The sequence below is a fragment of the Homalodisca vitripennis genome, chromosome 6, assembly GCF_021130785.1.
Source record: "Homalodisca vitripennis isolate AUS2020 chromosome 6, UT_GWSS_2.1, whole genome shotgun sequence".
Taxonomy (NCBI): domain Eukaryota; kingdom Metazoa; phylum Arthropoda; class Insecta; order Hemiptera; family Cicadellidae; genus Homalodisca; species Homalodisca vitripennis.
In genome coordinates this window covers 13923479-13947323 of record NC_060212.1, presented here as the reverse complement: position 1 = coordinate 13947323, position 23845 = coordinate 13923479, and positions in this window count along the sequence as shown.

Below are 23845 nucleotides of genomic sequence, written 5' to 3'. Positions count from 1 at the left end.
CTTCTTATGTGGGGAGTAAAACAAGTTATAACATTGTTTATATTCACCGTATAAAATTCAATTCACGTCACGGAACAGCTTCAGGGAAGTACTTGATCCCATTATATTTTAATATAAACAACGTCTTAGCTTTGTTTGAAGGTTATTTTTGACGATGGAAGGATTGTGAAGGAAACAGGATTTTTCCGGACATTTGCCATCGTTCAGTGAAACAAGAAATCAGTAACACTAAGTTTCGAGATCTGCAATCTGATCTCTTCTTCAGGTAAAGAACTAACCTAATACATAATTACAAACTATCTTAAAAATAAACAAATCTTACCAAAGTGTTGAGGCACGCCTAAGTCAGGAATCACAACCTACATGTTGTTTGTCAACCTCACTAACTTTATAAACATGCACTTAATAAAAAACTATACAAAACACTAATAATTAAAACTTAACTACGGAATACAGCTCACCTAGTTTAAATTATGTATTAGGTTAGTTTCTTTACCTGAAGAAGAGATTAGATTGCAGATCTCGAAACGTAGTCTTAGCTCGTCTCAGCAATGTAGGCATGTGGTGCCACCACTGCATGTGAATGTTCTGTAAACATGAGATAATGTCAGGAAATATTTATCCAAGATATTATACTTGAAAGCTAAAATATACATTCTAATAAAAAAATCTAAAGAGATTTTTCACCAATATGTTTGAAAACTGTTTGAAATAAACATTTTATTTATTTGTAAACCCAATGTGAGAGAATTGCAATTCGGTCTACAATTCTAACCCAGTTACATTTATGATAGTGTTATTGAAGATTTGGAGTATCTGGGATTATACGTATATAGGTATTTAGGATGGATTGTCCTTCTTAATATTTTCATCCATTAATGAAAGAAAGACTAATACACGAAGCATTATAACACAAGTAAACTATTAAAAATTTTTTAACTTGTTTTCGTTTTAACGTCTCCTGAGATAAGAAAGCATACATAATTGCGAGACATACATTCTTGTTAATTCAGTTACAATAAATCAAAAGATTCCTTACAATCTTAACATGTCACAGGTTAAATGAAAGCGATTTGCTTACACTTCACAATTTGTATGACCACTTTTCCTTGATATTTATATAGACATAGCTGCACAAGTTTCTGAAAACTAGGTTTCTAGAATAACTCGTTCCGCACCGCATACTTTGCTTAATTAACAAATGTTTGGAGTTTTCAAATGTAGGACACATCTAAGGATGCAGTCCTCAAAACAAAATACATTGAAAGGTCAAACATAATCTTGCGCAAGGATCTCCATCCTTGCATCTCCATCTCATGCATTATTTCCCACCATAAAACACAAGACAATCATGTAAAAGTACGAATTTTACATTTAAATGTAGATGGACCTTTTAGGCTTTAAACACACACACACACACACACACACACACACACACACACACACACACACACACACACACACACACACACACACACACACACACCGCACACGCACACACACACACACACCCCGCGCACACGCGCGCACACACACACACACACACACACACACGACACGCGCGCGCGCACACACACTCTCCTCTCTCACACACACACACAATGAATAATGAATGGTCAACTAAAACCCTTGTTAAAAGTTATATTATTTCCAGACACGTGTTTCGGTTTTGAACCATCATTACCGAAATGTTGAAAGGAACATGGAGATTTAAGATATCGAAAGGAAAGAAGAAAAATAAAACACGAAAGAAGAATTACATGTCTATGTCAGTTATTAATAAAGATCCTTATCACATTTAAAATATTAATCTGAAAATGAGACAAACCCAATTTTTGAAAAAATAAAAATATTAAATACGTAATAATAATAAAAATACAAATGTATCATATAAATTTAGCTCCTGTTTAAGTAGTCCACGTGTGAATATTTAGTTCTTTATTTAGAGTTAATTGTACACATTGATGATGGTTCTCTACCAAAACACGAGTCTAGAAATAAAATAATTATAACAAGAATTTTAGTAGACCATTCATTATACTTATACAAAGATAACCTGTAATGTGAGTGAATAAAATAATATTGAGAGAGAGAGAGAGAGAGAGAGAGAGAGAGAGAGAGAGAGAGAGCTTTATTTCAAAATCACAAAGACCTGAAATGGCGTTACAAATTAATACAATTAATTACAACAATTTTCTTGCTTCACACTTCACAAATCAATTTCGGTTTTGAATCCATGATTAGTGATGAAAGTGTTGCCAGTTCAAAAACTCATTCACACTGTAGAAAGGGTTTTCAAGAAGCCACCTGGTGAGATGAAGCTTTAGCGTTCTGGGGTTCTCACTCTTGACGACTTGAGGCAGGATGTTGTAGAATTTTGCCCCTGCATATGATGGTTTTTTTTCAAAAAGTGTCCGATGATGAGCAGGAAGGGCTAAAGTTTTTGGCATTTCTGGTATTATACCCATGCAGGTCTTGATGTCGAGTCTGCTGATTTGAGGTCGCCAGGACGATGACTTCGTAGATGTAGAAACCCACAAACTGTCATCAACTTCAGCTCCTTGAAATGTCCTCTGCAGCTGTCTCTCCATCCCAGCCCAGATAACAGCCTCACCGCTTTCTTCTGAAGAACGAGCACACGTTCTAAGTTGTGTTGGGAAGATGCACCCCACGCCATTATACCATACCTCATATTGCTCTCAAAAAGGGCATGGTAGGCAGTTAAAACTGCTTCAGGCGTGCTAACTGCTTGCGTTCTTCTGAGGGCGAATAGGGCACTGCTGAGTTTTCTTGCAGAGAGAATCTATTGTGGTCCTGCCAGTTCAGCGAGTCATCAATGATTACTCCAAGATGTTTTGTCGCTCTTACCGCCTGGAAGTCAGGCAAAGCTGAGACTTCTTGTTTCTTGCTTCCAAAGATGATTTGGGTAGTCTTTGATTCATTGAAGACTAAGTCATTGCTCTGGCAGTATTCAATGGCAAGGTTTACAGCTATAAAAGAATTTACTTCAAGGGTTTCTAAAGATTTGTGCGCTGTTAACAAAACCGAATCGTCAGCATACATAACTGTGTGGCTTAAAGGCTCAACGTACTGAGGCAGGTCATTCGTATATAAAATGAAAAGAATCGGGCCAAGGACCGACCCTTGTGGAACACCTCTTTTCACTGGTAGGAGGCTAGACCTAGTCTTAGTCTCAAGACCATTCACCATCTGTCTGATCTCCACAAGCTGCTCACGATCACTGAGGTAACTCTTAAACCACTTCATTGGATCATCCCGAAATCCAAGAAATCTCAGTTTATCAAGTATTAGGTCATGGCCGAGACAATCAAAGGCCTTACTCAAGTCCATAAACATACCAATGACATTTTTGCCTTCATCCATGCTATCCACTATGTGCTCTACCATGTCAACAAGAGCTGTCTGAGTTGATTTCTTGTGAAGGAAGCCATGTTGACTCGTTGTCAAGATATTGTTGTTGTTAAGGTGCTCAAAGATTCTTATCAGGACAATTTTTTCTATAATCTTCGAAAATGTTGAAATGAGCGATATCGGCCTATAATTTTCAACACTGTGTTTGCTTCCGTTCTTATGCAGTGGAATGACTTTGGCGAATTTCATTTTCTTGGGAAACTCTCCACTTTGTAGGGACAGATTGGTAACATGTACTAGTGGGAGAAGCAACTCACTTTTACAGACCTTTACAATGCTTGATGATATCTCATCTAAACCAGCAGATGGTTTTACTTTCAGGCCATTTAGGACATCGCTTAGTTCTTTTGGAGAAGTCGGCTTGAGTACTAAAAGTGGAGATTGGATGTAAAGAGGTGTGTTTTGAGTTGCGGGTGATGGACCTCCAGAGGATCTCGAAGGACCTTTATTTAGTGTTTTTTTCTGCTATGGTGGCAAAATGGCTCATTAAAATAGTTAGATATTAAAGTCGGGTCTTCTACAATATTTCCAGAAATTTTGAGATGATCCAGATTTCCTGCTGATTTTGTCTTTTTCAGGTGTCTCTCATTGTTGATAGTGTTCCAAATGGCTTTGGATTTGTTTGTGGAGTTATTAATATGCTGAGCACTGAAGTTGCGTCTGATAGATTTCAGTTTGTTATCGTAGGTTCTTTTGTGCTGGGTCAGCAGTTTGTTTGTCTTCTTCTTTTCCACTCATGATAAATTTTTCTTCAGCCTCAAGAAACTGTTGTTTGAGTGCTCTTGCTTCTGCATCACAGAGTGGTATAGTCTTAAAGTTGTTGTTAATTCTCGATTTTTTTTAGGGGACAAACCTTATCTAGAGCTGCTGTAATAATCGAAAGAAAATTATTGTAAGCTTCGTTGGCATCTTCTGTTTTGAATACAGTGTCCCAATTTTCTTCCGCCAGGCAGTGTTTTAGGTTTGTTGAGGCTACGATTATTGAGATGTCGTCTGGACTGACGATGATGAAGTTTTCTTTCTAACTGGAAGGTTTAGTTTGCATAATTGGCCAGTATGGTCAGAAAATGCCAGTGTTGAGAATCTCCACATCCATGTTCTGAATATTTCCACTGTCAACACATATGGCATCAATTGAAGAGCGTGTATTCTGCGTGACTCTTGTTGGTGGTAGGGGTAAACCTTTCCATGTTGTATGAAAGTAAAAGCTCATTCAGCAGACTGCCTTCAGGAGTTTGCTTCAACAAATCGATGTTAATATCACCAATCATCACCTTTATGCAGTTTTGAGATGGGAGTGTATCTAGCACATTCGTGATGACTTGAAGGGCTTGCGTGATAGCTTGGTTGCTGTTGGTGGGGGGTCTATATATTCCCAGTATGAATACACTGAATTTTTTAGTCAGTTGGACTGTAACTGCAGACATTTCACATACCAAAGGGATGCTGTGATGTTCAATGTTTATTCCATGTATTTTCGCTATCCAATGTTTTGTGCTTAAAGATGGCTACTCCACCCTTTATATTGTCCTCCCTGCAAAAAGAAAGAAACCAACTCATAGTTGATTAAACGAGTGTTACACATTTTGTCAAAGTTTTGGCCGTGCTCTGTAATTACAACTACATGGGGATTCAGAGAATAGAGAAGGTGATTGAAGCGGTCTATTTTGTTACTTATTCGGTCAGCATTTTGGTGGAAGATGACCAAGGATTTTGTGGTTTGGGAGTCTGATCTGATCCCAACCTCACAGTTGTTATGATGATCCATTGTCACTTGTCTGCCTATTTCCGGAGTAGAAGACTTTGGTTTGTGGAATATCCTGGAAGGATATGTCACTTTCTTCCGCCCCTTCTTCTTGTAACTCATTTCTAAAAAAAGAAGTTTGTCTGAACACCTGACTTGCCTCCTCCTGTTGTTCTCGGCTGCAATTCAATTGTCCTTTGGCTAGTTTTCCCCTGTCGATGGTGGTTGAGGCAGTTTTTTCTGTTTGGGGTTTGGCTGATTCCCCCTGTCACTTTTGAATGCAGCTCAATTGTCATTTGGCTGGTTTTCCCCTGTCAACGGTGGTTGAGAGAGTTTTTCTGTTGGGGTTTGACTGATTCCCCCTGTCACTTTTGAATGCAGCTCAATTGTCGTTTTGGCTGGTTTCCCCTGTCAATGGTGGTTGAGACAGTTCTTCTGTCGGGGTTTGGGTGATTCCCACTGAAAGTTCTGATTGGAGCTTAGTTGTCCAAGTGGCCGTTTTTTTTCTGTCCTCAGTTTACTCTTAGCCATTTGAAGGGAGACACTGAAAAAATTGTTTCTTTTTCTGGTGGCTAAAATTATTGTTTGGTTGAGGAATAAGTTTGTATGATTTTATGTTAGCTGTCTTTTTTACTGGGGTATTTTGTTTGGCTTTACATTCACCAGCCTGGAATTGCTGCAGAATTGAATTAAGAGTACGTTCCATATCATTTTGTTTATTTTTTAATGTTACTCCTAGTTTGGGGGGGGGGGGTGGGGGGGGGGGGGGGTGGGGGGGGGGGGGGGTGGGGGGGGGGGGGGGTGGGGGGGGGGGGGGGTGGGGGGGGGGGGGGGTGGGGGGGTATGGCGCCTGCTCTTTTTAACGCGCAACCCCGCCATACTGCCCAGAGCTAAACACAACCAGGAAAGATAAATAATTTATTACATTAATATTTACATTTGCTATTTTAATTTAATATTTAAAATGATCATATTATTATTGAGCCACTAATGTACATTAAAATTCATAATGTTTAACATGTTATTGCATCAGATCACCCCTGATGGTTGCAAACGTCCATATAAATATACATATTTGTTCCACCTAATATAGACCCAGCCGAGCAGTGAGAATGTTAATTACATAGTTTACAAGCTAGAAACTTATTACTGTAAAAAATAAATTCACAATTAACTATCAAGATAGAAGCTTTAATTAACCCATTAAAACCTCGCCTATTAATACTCAAGTATGAATTTGTCCAACAAGTCCCAAGCCATTTGTTTATTTGGAGAAATATGTGTTTTTGTAAAAAAACTCATAACAGTATTTTTTATTAAAGACATCAAGGTAATTCCCTGTTTTAGTGTTTTACTTCTCATTAAATGTAGTATCTCCAAACGAATATGAACAACAAAATGATATCTTGAAATTGTTTTATTCTGTCCTTTTCTATTCCTATGTCCATGTTTCTTCTTACTACGTAGTATGAGTTAAAAAATTGCTCACCATTTAAAGCAGTTTTCGTTTGCTCAATACGAAACAATCGTTTCCTGAGTAATTCCTGATTGCTTCACTGGCCTCACTAGTAAATGGACCCCACTTCTTGAACATAGCTTTTGGTTTGCAAGAAATTCTCCCCACTTATGAAATAAACTTTGGTCACAAGAAACAAACACAGAAAGGAACTCGGGTATTAATCATGGCTCCCTTGATTGAGTTTCCCTCCACACAATCAAGTGTATTCAGCCCTTACAGTTTTCTGAGATGTAGTCCCCATTTTACATGCATGAGGTGAACCGCGTTACGATAACAGATTCAAAAAGTTTTTGCTCGACTTCATTGTGTATGCAGGAGTTATTCAGGATGGTATGATTTTTATTTATGATCGCCGCAAATGAATCGGCGAAGATATGCAGCTTCCTAACTTGGTGTGGTCTAAATACTTCTCTATAAAATGGTTTCACGAAAGATGCGATGGTTTCCTGTTCTTGGAATGGTTTTATCATACGTGTACATAATGGAATCACCACTACATAATCGTACACCGAAAATATAGAAGCGAGCTAACTTCCTCAAGTGTGGTTATGTTTAGGTTTGGGTAGGTTTTTTGCCAGTAATCATTGGCTTCAACATTTTGCTGATTTTCTTGCTTCGATAATTAGCTTCCGTTTGTTATTTTGTAAATCCAATCTGCCTTTGTTGGATGTAAATTTTCTCTCAAACTTCTATGTGTTTCTTTTTATTTTTCTCCAAAGTCAATGTGTCTGCCTCATATATCTCAGTGGATCTTACTTTTACTTTCAGATTCTTTAATTTTTACATTTTTTTTTATCACAAAACAACACGTATTGATCCGGTTGGGTGGGGGTTCCGATTTTTTTTTCAATTTTTACGTTTTAACAAAAGATTCCCCAGCTAATCCTTTGAGATTTACTTATCGGGCAGGAAAAAGAAACTTTCTTACGAATTTCAATGAAAGACCTAGATGGATGGGGATTTACGTACCTTGGCGGCACTTTTTAAGGAAACTAAAAAAAACTAAAGAAAAATGCGTCACAGCTTTTTCCTTGTTATGTCTGTGGTCTTATGTGACCACATGAAGTGCCATTTCCTCGATATATATCTTTGGTTGGGATTCGCCCCCGAAGATAATTACGAAGGACTTCTTTATATTCTGTAACGATAAACGGGTTAACCCAAAAACGTATGATTGAAAATCCTTAAAACATACAGTGGAGTGATCATAGGCAGTCAGAGACCTTCTCTGCATCACCATAACCTATGTATGCGTAACGGAAACTATCGTTTTTTGTTGAACCTTTGACTTACATCTTGTCAAGGCCCTCCTTCTTAAAACAAGGAAATATTGATAAGAGACAAGCTAGGTAATGGTTTTTGTGCATCAAGTTACCCCCTGCCACGACCTATGTACATATTAAAACTGTATAACTAAACTGTACTTCTTTCCTTTGCAGCTGAAATCTTTTTTGAAGGAAGACATTGAAAACCTTTTTCACATCGAAAGCATTTTTCAACCAGTTTCAAAAGCAAGAAAGACCCGACAGAATTCTTGGGCAACGGATTCAGTCCCGTCCGCCTGGATTTTCTTTTACTTTCTTTTTTTGTCGAGATATCTAAACCATCCACCCAAAACCATCAATCGTAATTTAGAAGGTAATTTGAAAGAGAGCTTGTCGCAATAAAACACAGAAAGAAACAACGATGACAACCAAAACAAGCACACAGGCAGACAGTATGACTCACAATAACAACATCTATTGCGCATGCGCCAAGACTACCTATGTTGGGCTCTGTTGTTTGTTTCCCAGTTCCAACTGGAACTGAGTTGTTTCTCTCCCTGTGGAACCTAAATCTTTCCTGCACTTTTTCATAGTTGGGCTCTTTGTCATGTTAAAATATTAGCATTGAGCTATCCATTACCATCCTAATCTGATTTTTTTAAAAATTTTGATCCTGTTGGTTTTTCCAATGCATCTTTGATTTGTTGTACTGTTAAAAACAATTTTGCACGAAACAGCTGATTAAATTTAACAGGCTCTTCCATTGAATAATATTTCTTTGCTATAATGCAACTTTAGAGACAAATATGGAATTTTGATTACTTTACGGACTAGTGGGATGTAGCCTGTGGGGATTCTTTAAATAAAAATAGGCCTTTATTAAAAAACAAACAAACCTGCTCATGGCTAAAGACTGTAATAGCAATAACAATAGTACTGAATTTTGAGTTCAATGTCTAACTAAGTGTTGAAATCTTTACCTTTTACTGAATGACAGTTAGATATGCTTTGTACATGCGGCATTCTTATCAATACCAATAAACATAAAATAGGCCTTGACACACAAATACACAACACTCAATTAGATTTTTATATAATAGCATAGATTAGGTTCATATTGATCATTCTTAGGTATCAGATCAAACGTTTACGAAAATAAATTAATGTAAGAATACACAAAGATCAAAGAATACATTAGATCAAACTATCAAAGATGTCTTCATGATCTACCACAATGTAAATTTTTATAAAACATTTACCTGCACTATTTTGAAAACATTCTGAACCATTCGTTCTGAAAAATTCGTGAAGTAGTTTCTTGGTGTACAACAAATGGGTTTTGAAAGTAAAAAAACAAAAAGCACACACAGTCAAACTCTATATTTCTCAATTAAATCAAATATAAAAAAAAATAATTATTTAAAAATATTCCTGATTCATTTTCGGCGAAATTCATTGATAATGTGATGGACAGTAACGTTAATTGAAAACAACATGCAACACTAAGTACAGATACAAGTTAAGGTTATTTTATAATTAAAGGTCCTATTTACAAGTGGACTTAAATTCTGAAGATTTGAAAGCTCTCTACTATGTACCGTTAATTATTGGTAGTTAATTATATTTTATATAATGTAAATTTCACAACCTAGTCAGCTCAGTATAATTTAATATTATTTTTTATCCAATTCCGGAATTAAATTATCAGCGGAGTAACTACCTAATTGGCACGCGTATGAATATTTTATTCTAACCCTTTGTAGCAGCCCAACTACGTGACCGATCTGACCTCGCGCGCCTTGTCCGTAAGTAAAACTTATCTTTTCGTATTATTAAATTAGCCCTTTGATGCCAAACATATAAGAATGTATGTAACGTAAAGTAAAGTTGTAAATAGTAAAGTAACTTACCCTTGAAGATCTTTTATTTGCTTGATTGAAATAGGTACAAGTTGTGGCGTCGTCCTTCTGACGAGCACGTTGTTGTAATAAGTTTTTTGTCTCATTAAATGGCTAATACCGTCGCGAATTTGTTTTACTCGAATTGCAAAGTTTGTTTGTAAGTTTCACGGATTAAATTGAACTTATAAGTAAACTTTGCAATTCGAGTATTTATTACTACGACCTCAGAAGTCACCACCCCCATGTGTTATCGTCATTCGGTATAAATATGTCTTTGTTAACCTGACATATGGGGTGGTATTTTTGGGACAACTCAGTGAATATGTAAAAAATTTCAAATTCCAAAAGAGAACTGTTTCAATTATGTTTAAGTATATTACATAATCCTGGAGACGGTATTTCATTAAATATAGTATCATGAAATTGGCTTCCTCATCCATTTACAAAATTATCTACGTGTTCAAACCAATTGTCAAATTTTTACAAACATCAACTTCAAAATAATTACCAATTTAGACAAGGAACTCTGCAATATCCAATCCACTGATTAGCCTTGTACAGTATTAGCCAAAATAAACAGTACTGAAATGGTAATATTTTACTATGGTAAACACAGTAACATTACATATAGATTTTACCAATAAATACGTCAAAGAAATCAAAATCGGTTAAACTCGGGTATTAACATGTTCAATATAACTCCCGTTTAGTTTTGAGGCAACACTCGTACCGTTCCTGTTGGTTTTTGCATCATTTTTATGAATAGGGGTTGTTCCATTCTCCTAATACACATGGTTATTTTTTCTTTGCGTTGAACGATGGTAGATGGTGAGTCCTCGTGGAAATTTTTTTCTTTCAACATTCCCCAGACGTAGGCGTTCCGGTGTTGTAAGATCGGGGGAGTGGGCTGGGTAAGGAAAGTTTGTTTCTAAGGGAGTTGAGACGGTTTCCAAAGGTTTGTTGTTAACGGCAGTGGTGACTGGTTTACGCCATCTTGCTGGAACCACTTTGAATTTAACTTCATGGTTTCGTGAACGAACAAAATCTCCTGAGGTATCTCACAAAGCGATCAAGAATGGCCCTATATCGATACTGATTTTTCGGGGACTGTAACACCTGTTGCAAACACTCTTTCGTGTTTTTCATTCGTACAGACAGACAGTAGTTGGGCGACATGAAAAACCCTTTCGCTGTGTCAAAACACTACCTGTTATTCGACATTTTTTCAACAACAATAAGAAATCACAGCATTACTAGGCGGGTTGTGTGGAAAACGTAATACAGTGTTTGACAAGCTTGGCCCACCCGCACGCCCAATTCCGTACTATGAGCGAAAATAATGCTCTACGATAAAAACTTGCTCTAACCGTTGTTAGTACCATGTTAGCAAAAACTAACCTCAAATGAGAAAGAAAATAATGAACACGAAGCCGTGGCAACAATCGACAATTAAATCAGCTGATCGAGAAGGCAACTGCAGCTGATTCAGTTTTCAGTACTGTTAATTATGGCTAATACTGTACAAAGCCGTAATATGTTACTTAAATTTGTAGCTTAACAACAAACTTCCTCAAAATCTTAAAAATAAAAACCCTTTAACCCAATCCAAATTTTCTGTAAGAAAGTTATCTTCTGAGTGATTTCCTTAAACAATAATTAAAGTAAATTAGTTTACAAGTTATGATCCATTAAGTCAAGCACTTAGCCAGCAAGGGTGTCAAAGGGGGTGTCCGCCCCCCAATTTCAAAAATCTCAATTACGTTTTTTACCAAACGATTATTATTATTATTTATATAATTCAGTATTACTGACATGTAATGTTGAAAGATCGTCATCAACAAAGAAAACGGGTCAAGAATTTTTTAAGAAACAAAATGGTGCCTTACTTTTTGTCCACTACGAGAAAATGTCAGTTGTCTGGACCCCCCAATTTTATCCCGGCTACGTTCCTGCATTAAGTTAATCTATATGATAGCTTTACCTTTTTGGGATTGGTAAAATATTTGAATCTACTTTAAATGTTTTAATTGTAAGGCTAAGTAACTCTGACGTGTCATATTGTTATTAGAACCAAGCTCGAATATTGCCTAAAAAATGTGACGAAAAACAAATTAATTGAATGACACGACAATAAAGAGAACATATCAGAGTTTTATATGTGTTTTGTGTACAAAGTGGATGAATACGAAAAGCTCGAATAAAGCAATGTAAATAGTGTGTCGAGATCTGTGAATCAGTTTAGTTTCTGTAGATTTAGTTCATTAGAATATTTGCAGAATGTATATACTGTATTTACATCTGTTAACTACCGTGTATTTACTGTGTAAAGGTGACTGATTTCTAAAAGAGTAGTAGAGCCAGTTTATTACGGTCTCTTAACAGAGTTTGTCATGGCTATACTCGACAAATAATATTTAGTTAGACTCATATTCAGAGGAACTTTTAAATTATTTTGGTCATGTCTTGTAGCCTATATATTGGCGTTATTTATCAAATTCTATTAATTGCGTTCTTATCCACTCACTTGAATTTGATGGAACCTACCTCATTCTAAGGTGAGGTTAAATTTGATGAAATTGTAAAATTAGTTTTACAGATTAATACGTGTCGGCAGAAAACATTTATGGTCTTGGCTAATTGTGACAGTAATTAAATAGTATCATGTGGTTGTTTGAAAATCTGACATATTTCCCTGAAGCGAAACAAGTAGAAATAAACTTTTATTTTATTACTTTTAAACTTTTATTATATAAACGGAATCACAGGTATTTACTTTAGGATGATTTGGAATTTTTATTAAGTTCAATCAAAAACGGCTGACGATAAAAAGTGGAATTATATATTCCGAGAGTAACATGCTTTACTTCATTAATTATTTAAATTTCATTTTCATTAAGAAAAAAAAGTCATTAAAATTGTAACTGTCTTAAATTATGTTTCATTCAAAATATGTAGTTTCCTTAAGTTATGTTATAATTCAAGTTATTCCCTGAATCTATATCTTATGTACATATTGTGAAAATTCCACATTTTTATCTTCAGCAGTTAATATTTTGAACTAATTTCAAAAGTATATACATTTCCTATTTTAAATGGACGTAATTTCTCGTGAAGTGATAAAAAAGTTAAAATATTTTTTTTAACATTAAAGAAAAAATTCTGCCACTTCAAAATCGATTGAACTATATTAAGGTATTTGTAAATAATCAAAAAAATATTCGGTTGGACAATATTCGAATATAATAGTTTCTTAATTATTTAAATCTTAAAGAAATGTTGATTTAAATAACTAATTAATTTTAGAATCTGCAATAAAAACACTAGTTTGATTGAAAGTGTCTGGGTTGTAACTGATTTCCTTTGGAGTAAAATTCATTTTAACAATTCAAATATTTTTAGAACAGACTTAGACAGTATAGCTGAGAAATCAAAAACAAAGACAAATTCTGAGCAACTTTTTACAAACCTTGTTGCGATCGCTATAGAAATGCCATATCTACTATATTTCAGTAAATACGAGTATTAGTTACTCGGGGAGTGAAAAAGAAGAGGGGTTTACTTTTGTAAACAAGTGCAGAAGATTGCACAAAGCGTTTTCCTATAGAGGGAAAGGGTTTTGATTCAATGAGAATGTTTGGAGTTTTATGCTTACAGTTCACCTTCCTTTTTATTTACTTGCCTTCTGGTATCTGACGCTATCAGAAGACTTGACACCTGGATTCTGGAGTGATGTTTCATCTGGGGAGTTCTCAAAAACTCCCTTCCACACCACAGCTATGTTATAGTGTAGAAACCCACGGTAGCTCCCACAGTGCTTAGAGACTAAATGTTTTAGTAACATCGTTTTGGATCTCTTATGACGAAAATGAACTCCAGATTTCTAGGAGTCAAGACTGTGGTCAGCGGTAGAGGGGGGGGGAACACTCCTGATGAACGTTGACGTGGAGGTAAACCGAAAATTCACAAAATAATGGTTCAACTCGTAAGTACACATTTTAATTTTTTGGCGTTTTGCTAGCAACACGTTTAAGAAAAAGAAAAGCATTTTACAATACGTATAAGTAAACATATATACATTCAATGCAACAAACATGTTATTTGAAAACACAGTGAGTGCTTTTGTTTTTTAATCCTTATAGAATCAGAGATTTAGAAGTTGCAACGATAAGAATGTATATATTGTGCAAAAGTGTAACAGAAAAGGCTGACCATTAAGGCACAGAAGAGACGGATAATCGGCACAGGATTGAAGCAAAAGCAAGGTCGCTGTCCTTAATATCTCACGTCCTTTTACTTAGGTTAAGCCTAAGCTTTCATTTCTTTTTTTCGGAAGCCTGCCTTTGTCAGGCAAGTTACCGACCCAACGATAAAAGTGGAATAACGATTCTACCAGATCTGTTGCCACTTTCCTTACGTCAGTTAAATGGGGGGTTACCAATAAAGTTTGTTAATTAGAATTCGTGGATGGCTTATCTTCTGATCCTGCAAAATTTAGTGCTCTATGAGTGCTGGCTGCTCATTATCCACAGAGAAAGGCCTGCGATAGGAAGGAGCATTAATAGGAGCATGTAAAAAATTTTTTAATATACTGCAAAATAAATATTTTATTCGTATTACATCACGCTGTAAACCAGGGGTTAACACTTTAACGCGTTAAAAATACTGTGTGTCATACGTTTCTTTATTTTAGTTAAGATATAATTGGGGGGGGGGGGGGGTGGGGGGGGGGGGGGGTGGGGGGGGGGGGGGGTGGGGGGGGGGGGGGGTGGGGGGGGGGGGGGGTGGGGGGGGGGGGGGGTGGAAAGGGGGTGATAATCCAGCCGATGACTACATTGACTTTTGGGACACCCGGTATATACATAAAACACTAAAAACAAAACTAAATATGTATATATATATATATTTAGTTATATAGAACTAAAGTACATTATTTATTTGAAAGTATATTAGTATTGCATTCTAAATCAAAATTGTACAAAGGACTTAAGAAAAGTATTTCATGTCTATAATCGTAATTAGAATTAAATGAATAGGTTTAAAACATCTTGTATAATTACAACAGTAAGGGCCGGAGTTCAGGTTGGCAGAAATTATTAGTCAAAGGTAGATTAACAGACTGAACAGGCCAATCGACTCAGCAAATCTTCTCTGCCCTGTATTATATACAGTACTGTAGGTTCCTCAGCAATTTACGTGAGCAGGAAAACTTGCCTAAATGAGCAGGAAATCCGGGATGCAGGACCAATCAGAGAGCACAGGTATTGCGTAATTTACGGAAGTTGAAGGGGATTTATTGTTACCGCTGGCAAATCCGACTTGACCATTTTGTATCCTGGGAAGCCGCGCGTAAGTAGAAATTAAATTGGGTTATTTGTGTAATATATGTTTACAATGTCCTTTCATTGTGTTTTAGGTGTAGTTACAAGTTAGCGAGGAATAATGTTTTTATTTTATATGATTTCTTCCATAATATCTTTCTAAAATACCAGTTTTGAAAAAAGTTATATAATACAGTTTCAAAAATTTTCAGAGGAATACTACTTTATTTTTATTTGATTTACTCCAGCATATTTTTTTAATATCATCTAAAACTGTATCATAAATATATTATTATATATATCATTATATAAAAACTGTATCATCTAACTCCTTTTAAATGTTTGGCTGTTTTTCTCTGGTACAAACAATTGAACTATTATCCAAATATAGTGAGGGAGTTCGATTTTGGGACTTGGGAGTTTCGTAAAAACTGATTTCATTATTAGTTTATTTGAGTTTTGATTTCAAGAAGTTAATTATTACTTGCACAACAAAGTTCACGGAGATATGCCTTTGGCCAAGTCGAAGGCCTATTCGCCGAGGTAGAATGGCAATTTCTAATCTATAACTAAGCGTCAAATTCTAGACCACTGCACTACGAGGAAGCTAAACTGAAGATAAACTCAACGTTCACGCTGAATCTACCCTTCCCACCATAGCTGCTTTTTGTGTAGAAACTCTAATGCTCCATCAGGGTTTAAGATCGGGTCTAAAACATCGCAGTACATCTAATTGTGCACCTGATGAGACTTCCTCTTTTTCTAGATTACCGCTATGTTTTTTAGAAACTAATGTAAAGAGTTCATTTGGGGCTTTTTCGTCACCGAAGAACTTTCGAATCTCTTAAGACAGAAAACGTGACTCCAGATTCCAGGAGTCAAGTCTGTGACAGTGTCACATTCCAGATGCTGCACTAAGAGGAAAGTGAACTGGAGCTAAACTCAATATGCAAATTAAAAGTAGTATATAGTTTTAACTGCCTTTTTAATTACAAATTAATTACAATTGTGAATTTTTATACATTTCTACAGAACTAGTGTCAGTAAAAAACGTATATCCTTGAAAGTCATTTTTGAAAGTTTCTTAAATAAAAATTACAATTTTGGAGCATCTTTACATTTTTAATATAAATTATCACAGATTTCAACTTTTCTCAAGTACAATCTCTACGGGTTTATAATTTTTTGACTTAAAGAATAGTATTTAATGCAGTATTTATGTGTAAGTTAAGCTGATTCATAAAGCAGAATATTTACAAATAAAAGCGATCACATACCATTCCATTCATACTGCATTCCATCCGTCCCTTCCATTATAAAAACTCGTCTCGGGCTGATATGGGTATAAATTAATTAATTAAGTAATCAACAAGTTTGATCTTCATCATCAATACGAGACTAGACAATACTTGAAAATACCAGCTTGTTATTATCGCTTAGTGGATTGTTTAGACCATATTAAGTACAAGCTTCTGCCTTACAGGTCTGCATTCGAAGATACTTTGAATTTTTATGTATATCTCACCATTATCTCATAGATAAGTAATGCATCTGATAATAGATTTAAATAATTTTGATCAGACTAAATATAAGAATACTTTGTAAACTTGGGCATAATAAGTAGAGATAGCTTAGTTCCTCACATATCAATTAGTTTAAGCTAAAATTGTTTAAATATTACCTTATGGATTAATATGATTTTTGTTTTAAACTTCAATGCATGTTTTTTTATTTTATTTCCAACGGCATTGCCAATATACATATGATAAAGTAAATTAACAACAGTGGATGAGTTAAAATAAAATGACCATAACAGTTTAGACCAAAATAATAATTTCACATGTAACACTAAAAACGTAAATTTATAATTACAGTAATGTAACAAATAAATAAGAGACAGCTAATTTTAATGGACAAAAATAACAAGGCTAACTAACATACAACATAGAGACTCTGTATGAGCAACAGGCGTTGTTATGTAGGGAGGCAAGCCATGACCTTAGACATTTAAACTTAAAGGGAATATATAGAGAAGTCTTGTAGATAGCACTTTCTCAATATAGCCAACTGGGAGGTTGAATATCGCAAGACACATAAAGGTGTAACCTTCCAAATTTGCAGGCTTATTTGCCAGTAGATTGTTTGATGCAATTTTGGCTGATATTAAATAAATTAAAACATTTGATACACCCACTCATAAAATACTATCCAATAAATAAAGGAAAAATTTATTTTCTAGAAAACCCAACATTTATCTCCAAAATTACAAGTTGAATGTCAGTGGTCGTATTTCACTTATCCAGACACTGAATGTATACACCTTATTGCTTAATGGACTCTTAACATTAATCCTTAGCTTATGACTTCTAACATAATACATAGATACTTAATACCACAATATGATAGGCTTTTTGCATATTTTAAATGTTTTTCTAATACATTTGGTTTAAGTTTTGGTTTGTTAACCTTTGTGTCGATGGCATTAAAAATAATAATAATTAATAGTATTCATGTTACGAAATCGATTATTCATCTATAATAGATTAATACACATTTGGTCCAGTCTAACAATACACGTACCCTGCTGAGGCCCCATCAGGAAATTTACGAAGTAATTTTCATAAGGATTTAACAACTAACCTGAAATACGTATTGATGTCAGAAAATGGTTTTACTTTGGGCTTAGATTGTTACAAGGTACACATGAAAAAAACTCTAGTCAGTTTAATCGTAAATTTATTACATTACACAACCAATACAAGTTTGTAATTCACAAGTAAATATTGCAATATAATATTACACTTGTGATATTAACTGTGCGGATTTAATAGTGGTATATGTTTTGAAGCAGAACTAAATCCAAAAAGCCAAATTTAATAAATTTAAATATTTCCTAGTACCTTGGAGGTGTTTTTTCTGTGTCCACTATTTATAATCTCATTTCGACCTTTAAAATACGGCATGGTCAAAAAGGGACAGGGGATTGCAAAACTTAAAAATAGTGTTCCACTCCCCCAATTCTACACCACTTATGAAAGGGGGACGTGATAAAACCCATTTTTTTTTACACCTCCAATAAAATAAAAATATATTAAAGTTGAATAAGTACGATGAAGGTTGTACATTGATATCTCAATCCGTTTGGAATATACCCTAGTGTGGAATCAGGAAGTTAATTTTAGATTATAAAGGGTTGTTTTTTGTCCATAACCTTTACTAGGATTCGTCGTAGACCATGTTTTTTTCATAATGTCTTTTGTGATTTATTTTGAATTTACCTTTTCATCATTTACGTCCACAAGATAGGGGTTGGCGGAATTGAAAATGTTAAAGAGTCCCTCCTCTAAAGCCCTCTTTAAATAAAGGGAAAGATATATTTTTTAACCACCAAAAAGTAACCCTCTATTTTAACAAATTATAGTTTTAAGTCTAAAAAGATTTGTCTAATTATACATGTACTAATTTGTACTGTCAATCGACTGTTGCCGACTCTCAAATAGATGATTTTCAATTATTACGCCGTATTTACTTTCCATGAGCTCATTACTTTGTGTTATCCATGTTAATAACTACTTTTACATTTAATGATATTGTGCAAAAAAAACAGTGTTAAATGCATATATTGCATTTTTGTTGTTGTAATTTTAATGGTATTTGTGGCTGACCACGAACAAAATAAAATACCTTATCAATATATATATACTATATATGTAGATATGAATATGGCGGTTTCTGGCGCACTTTTGGGACAGTCAGAAAATCAATGTAAAATACTGTCCATTGAACAATAAAAAAAAATCTAAGAAATCTAACAGGAAAGCACGAATGTTAAATAACCGAATCTTTAGCTGTTTTTACTGTTCAATGTTTGCTTCTACATTTATAAGCTGTTTTAATGAAAAAATCCAGAAATCTTAATAAAAAATCTTTATTCTACAAAGTTAATTGTAACACAGTCTTTATCTTTAATAGTCTTTTTTCCAGTAACAATCAAGTGGTAATTTTTCATTTTTGTTTAATTCTTTAAATCTTTTTCTCATCCAAAACAGTCAAAAAATCTGTTCGGTAAGTGTACTTTACAATCTTCCAACTCGGCAATTATTGTAAACCCGAACTTATCTTTCATTTTCTCCAAATTCAAGATTTCTATATCTCTTTTTTTCTTCCAATTCCACTAATTTCTTATACTCTTTAAACTTACATTCTCCAATATCATTTAACTCTTTTCAAGAACTCCATTTAAATAGAAAAAAATTCAAAGACGGAAAAAATGAAATTTGCTAACAATCACTCGAGAAGTCGAGGGAATTGCCAATATCTTCATTGTTTGACGAGGTTCTTCATTTACTTTGCTCCAAATGTACTATAAAATTCATCGAGGATTTCTGGCTTAAAATCGTAGGACAAATTCAACATCCAGATAATGAAAAAAAAATAACAGGTAATATCTTTTCATAATTAAACGTGTGTATCGATACCTACAAACCTAATGTATTCTTTGAAAAGGAAAATAATTTTTTCAACGGTTCTAAGAGATAAGTAAAAATTTTTATTTATTTTCCTAAACTCTGTAACAAATTTTGTTTGTTTTTCATCTCCGTATTGTAATTTTTTAAGCAGATTATTCAAATGTGTTAGTTTATTTCGTAATTTCTTAGGTTTAGGTCTTTCATACAAAATTAAATTACAATCTCTACAAACTAAATATCTTTTATCCAATAATTTCTCCTCTATTATAAACACTTGTAACAGTTGGCATTGTACTCTTCCATTTAAACAAAAAAAAGATTTTTTTATAAATGGAGATTATGGAACTAACTCTGCCGAGATATAAATTTTTCAGCGCAAATGTTTGTGTTTACATTTCTACAACAGAGATGAAATAGAAAATAATTTCATTCTATTGTACAACTATTTAGGATATTTTGTCTATGATTACAAAGATTATTCCGGAAGAAATCGAGATTTTTTTCATCAGCGAAAGAGTATATTTTTGAAGTTTTAGAAGGAATGAAAGAGAATAATATGAATTTAGCAAATTATTTTTCTTAAATAAAAAATCTATTCTACTAAATAGTCACCAAACAACATGAACTCAACCAAAGTCTCTACAATTTTCTAGCATTAAAACAGTGCAACAATAGATGAATTCAGTGAATTGCCGGTTTATTTTCAACAACAGTTGATACCGTCTTCGATACTTTCCTTAAATGAAACAGAATTAAAAGAACTTGTAGAGTGTTTTTGCAGAAAGAACGAAAACTGCACACGTGTACACCACAAAAAACGAAAAAAATAAGGGATTATTATATTTAATATAAATTACGAAAGATATTGAAAAGAAAGTAAAAAATAAACAAACAGAGAGTTTTCATCGTTTTTTATGAAATTTTTTTCCCATATTATACGTCCTTTCAAGATAATCCAAGACTTAATTGATGAATTTCTTAGGAATTTTTGTAAGTATCAAGATTTATCAACACAATTCATTAAAGAGCATTATAGAATTTTTCTTATAGAATATAGCCACATTTTGTGTGAAAACAAAAGGTATTACTGTAGATAATATTCCATGTGATTCCTATGAAGAAAGACACCAACTTATGGTTATCAAAACAGTACTATGACGTGGGGAGGGACTGCAAGTTTTAGAGCACAACTGAAAAGAAACATCTGGACAAAAAAAGTAACCACACATTACTGAACTAACATGTTTTTCTTCTTTCCAAACAGCTGCTGATAATCAAAGCTGAAAAAAAACATATGGGAAATGGGAGAAAAAAAGTAACTCTCATATGGAAGAATATTGATTTATTTTCAGTTAGGAAAACAAACTCAAGGTCTCAGCGTTCCTAGTGGTAAACGCATACGTCATGAAATTATTATGAAAGTTAGTCGAGGTCACCGCGTTCCCTATGGTAACGCCTACGTCATAGTTAGTTGAAACAAACAGTCGAGGTCACCGCGTTCCTAGTGGTAACGCCTACGTCATAGTTTAGTGAAACAAACAGTCGAGGTCACCGCGTTCCTAGTGGTAACGCCTACGTCATAGTATAGTTGCCGATGAATAATATAGAAAAAATACCGATGATTTTTACTGGAATTTCTCTAATATCGTTTCTTTAATCACATCATAGGCTAAAAAATTTCTCAGAAACCACCACAACATAACAAATCGCGTTTGTAACAGCATTTTGAAAAATCCATATTGATAATTATATCGTTCTTTGAACCAGAAATATTTTGTCATACTCTTTGTTGTAATCAATGACATAAATAGGTCTATTCGCTAAAAATTCTTTAGGATTGTAATACATTTCCTTATTATTACAGTAAAACTTTCTTAAAATCTTGATACATCTGATACATGATTCTGAAAAGACCTCCTGAAATGTTTAAATTTTGTAATTCATCTGGATAATAAGAACCGTTCAATTTTTACTCTGATATTTTTTACATCCAAACTATCAAACTTTGAAGGATTTTTTCTTGATTATTCTGTCTATCTGTTTGAAAACCTATGATAACGAACTTGGGATTGAAGATATTTCTATAAATATTTGTGATGTCGAACGAATAAGTTGTTCCGGAAATACCTTTTTGTTCAATACATTGCCAATCTAGAAAATTAAACATAATGTTTTGACTTTTTGTAATTTCATCAATCAACCTAATTTTACTCGTGGTTTTTATAATCAAATCATTGGAACTCTAATAAAAAAATCTGTAATTGTTTATTTTTCCATCAACAGGCATAACATTTCCAGTTGCAGTCTTCAGAATCACATCATCGTCTTCTGCTCTTATAAAACTTAGATAAAATCCTCCTTTATAGATCGGAATAGTAACATTTTCAAAAAATCCTAATCCAAAATGAGATAAATTTCCAGCTGCTTCAAAAACACCAAATTTAAAATCTGATTCAAAGCCATTAGAAGTTTGAGAAAATAACATCACTTTTTGAATACGAAATAGTTCCTTTAATTGTGCTTAAATTGGCCACAGTTTTCGACTTCTTCTATCAATTTATTGTGTTTTCTTACTTCAATCTTAGAAAATAAAAAACGGTATAAAATTATCGATTAATCTAACATTATCAGTTTCCAAGATATGCTTGACCATCTTGTTTTTGTTAAAGTTCCAGAAATATAAAAACTGGAAGTTAGACGAGCAAAAGTTATCTCCAAAATCAATATTAAACTCAGTTCTTTTATTCGGTTCATTCAAATGTTGTTTACTAATTGGATAGAAATTTTTAAACTCCGCCCTTTCAATATCACTAGCATATTTTCTGTAGTCCGCCATTTAATAAGAGAAAATTTAGAAATTTTAAAACATCATGTATAAGAAAGATATCATTTTTTTCATCGATCTAATGTACGTTTTTATAAGAAAAGATATAAATTTTAGTAAAATAATTTAAAAAGATTAGAGTCATTTTTTTAATGATCTACTTCGTCATATTCGGGATTCTCTTCCTTAAATTTTGCGATCTCGGTCAACATATTTCAATAAAATTTGCACAGGATAGTAACCGCTATCTATAATATTGTTCCAATCAACTGTATCTTTATTTTCATCCAAAAACTTTATACTCAAGTGTTGATAGAGACAAAGAACAGACATATGATCTTTTAATTGATAATGTATATTTTTCTTGAATGAACTCTGGGGACAGAGTTTGATATTTTGCAATGTTATACCAATTCAATTTGTTTACGTATAATCTCATCATATCTTCGGATAATTCATATTTTTGAGAAAATGTCATCCCAATGTTCTTTTTTCAAATCTCTTTCGTGTTGCATGATAAAAAGATCGAAAGCCACTGTAATGTCCCGCCATCTCTAATTTATTAAGAAAAAATTTCAAAATCAAGTTTTTATAAATTGGCTCTTTCTTGAGTTACAATTCAGCACATTTTCCAGATATTCTTTTAACTCCATTGATATTTGCATAGTATTTTATATCATTTGTTGCAGTTTTTTCTTTACATCTCACACAATATATGAGCGCCATTTATTTAGGGAAAATTTAAAATGAATCATCATAACCGCCTAATCTATTAAATCTGTTATCAATGTTTTCAAAAGATTTATTAACATCTTCTTTAAATTTATTAAAGTTTTCTTCTAGTTTATTTACTTTATCGAGATATAAAGAGTATTGATCATCTATTCTTTTAAGTAATTCATTATTATGTGTTACTTTCTCATTGAAACGTGTACCAAAATTTTCAAAAAAGTTTACTTTCTCATTGAAACGTGTATCAAAATTTTCCAGAATTTTTGTTAATTGCTACACCAACTAATTCATTAACATTATTTTTATATGTATTAAAGTTTTCTTCTAGTTTATTTACTTTATCAAGTAATTCACCAACATCGTCTACTGATCCTTTTACTTCTTTCATCAAGTTTTTCATAGACTTCTGTTGTAAAATCTTTAACATGCTGTTTATGATTCTCATAATTTTGTTTTAGTTCATTAAACATTTTAATAGGATCTTCTAATTGAATCATTACAACAACATCAAATGGATTAATTCCTTTACTAACACCGCTAATTCTTTTTCCTTTAAAATCTAAGGCATTTTTAAACATTCGGATCATGTAAATCAACAATATCGATGTTTTCTGATAATTTTAGAGGTTTTTAAAATTTGT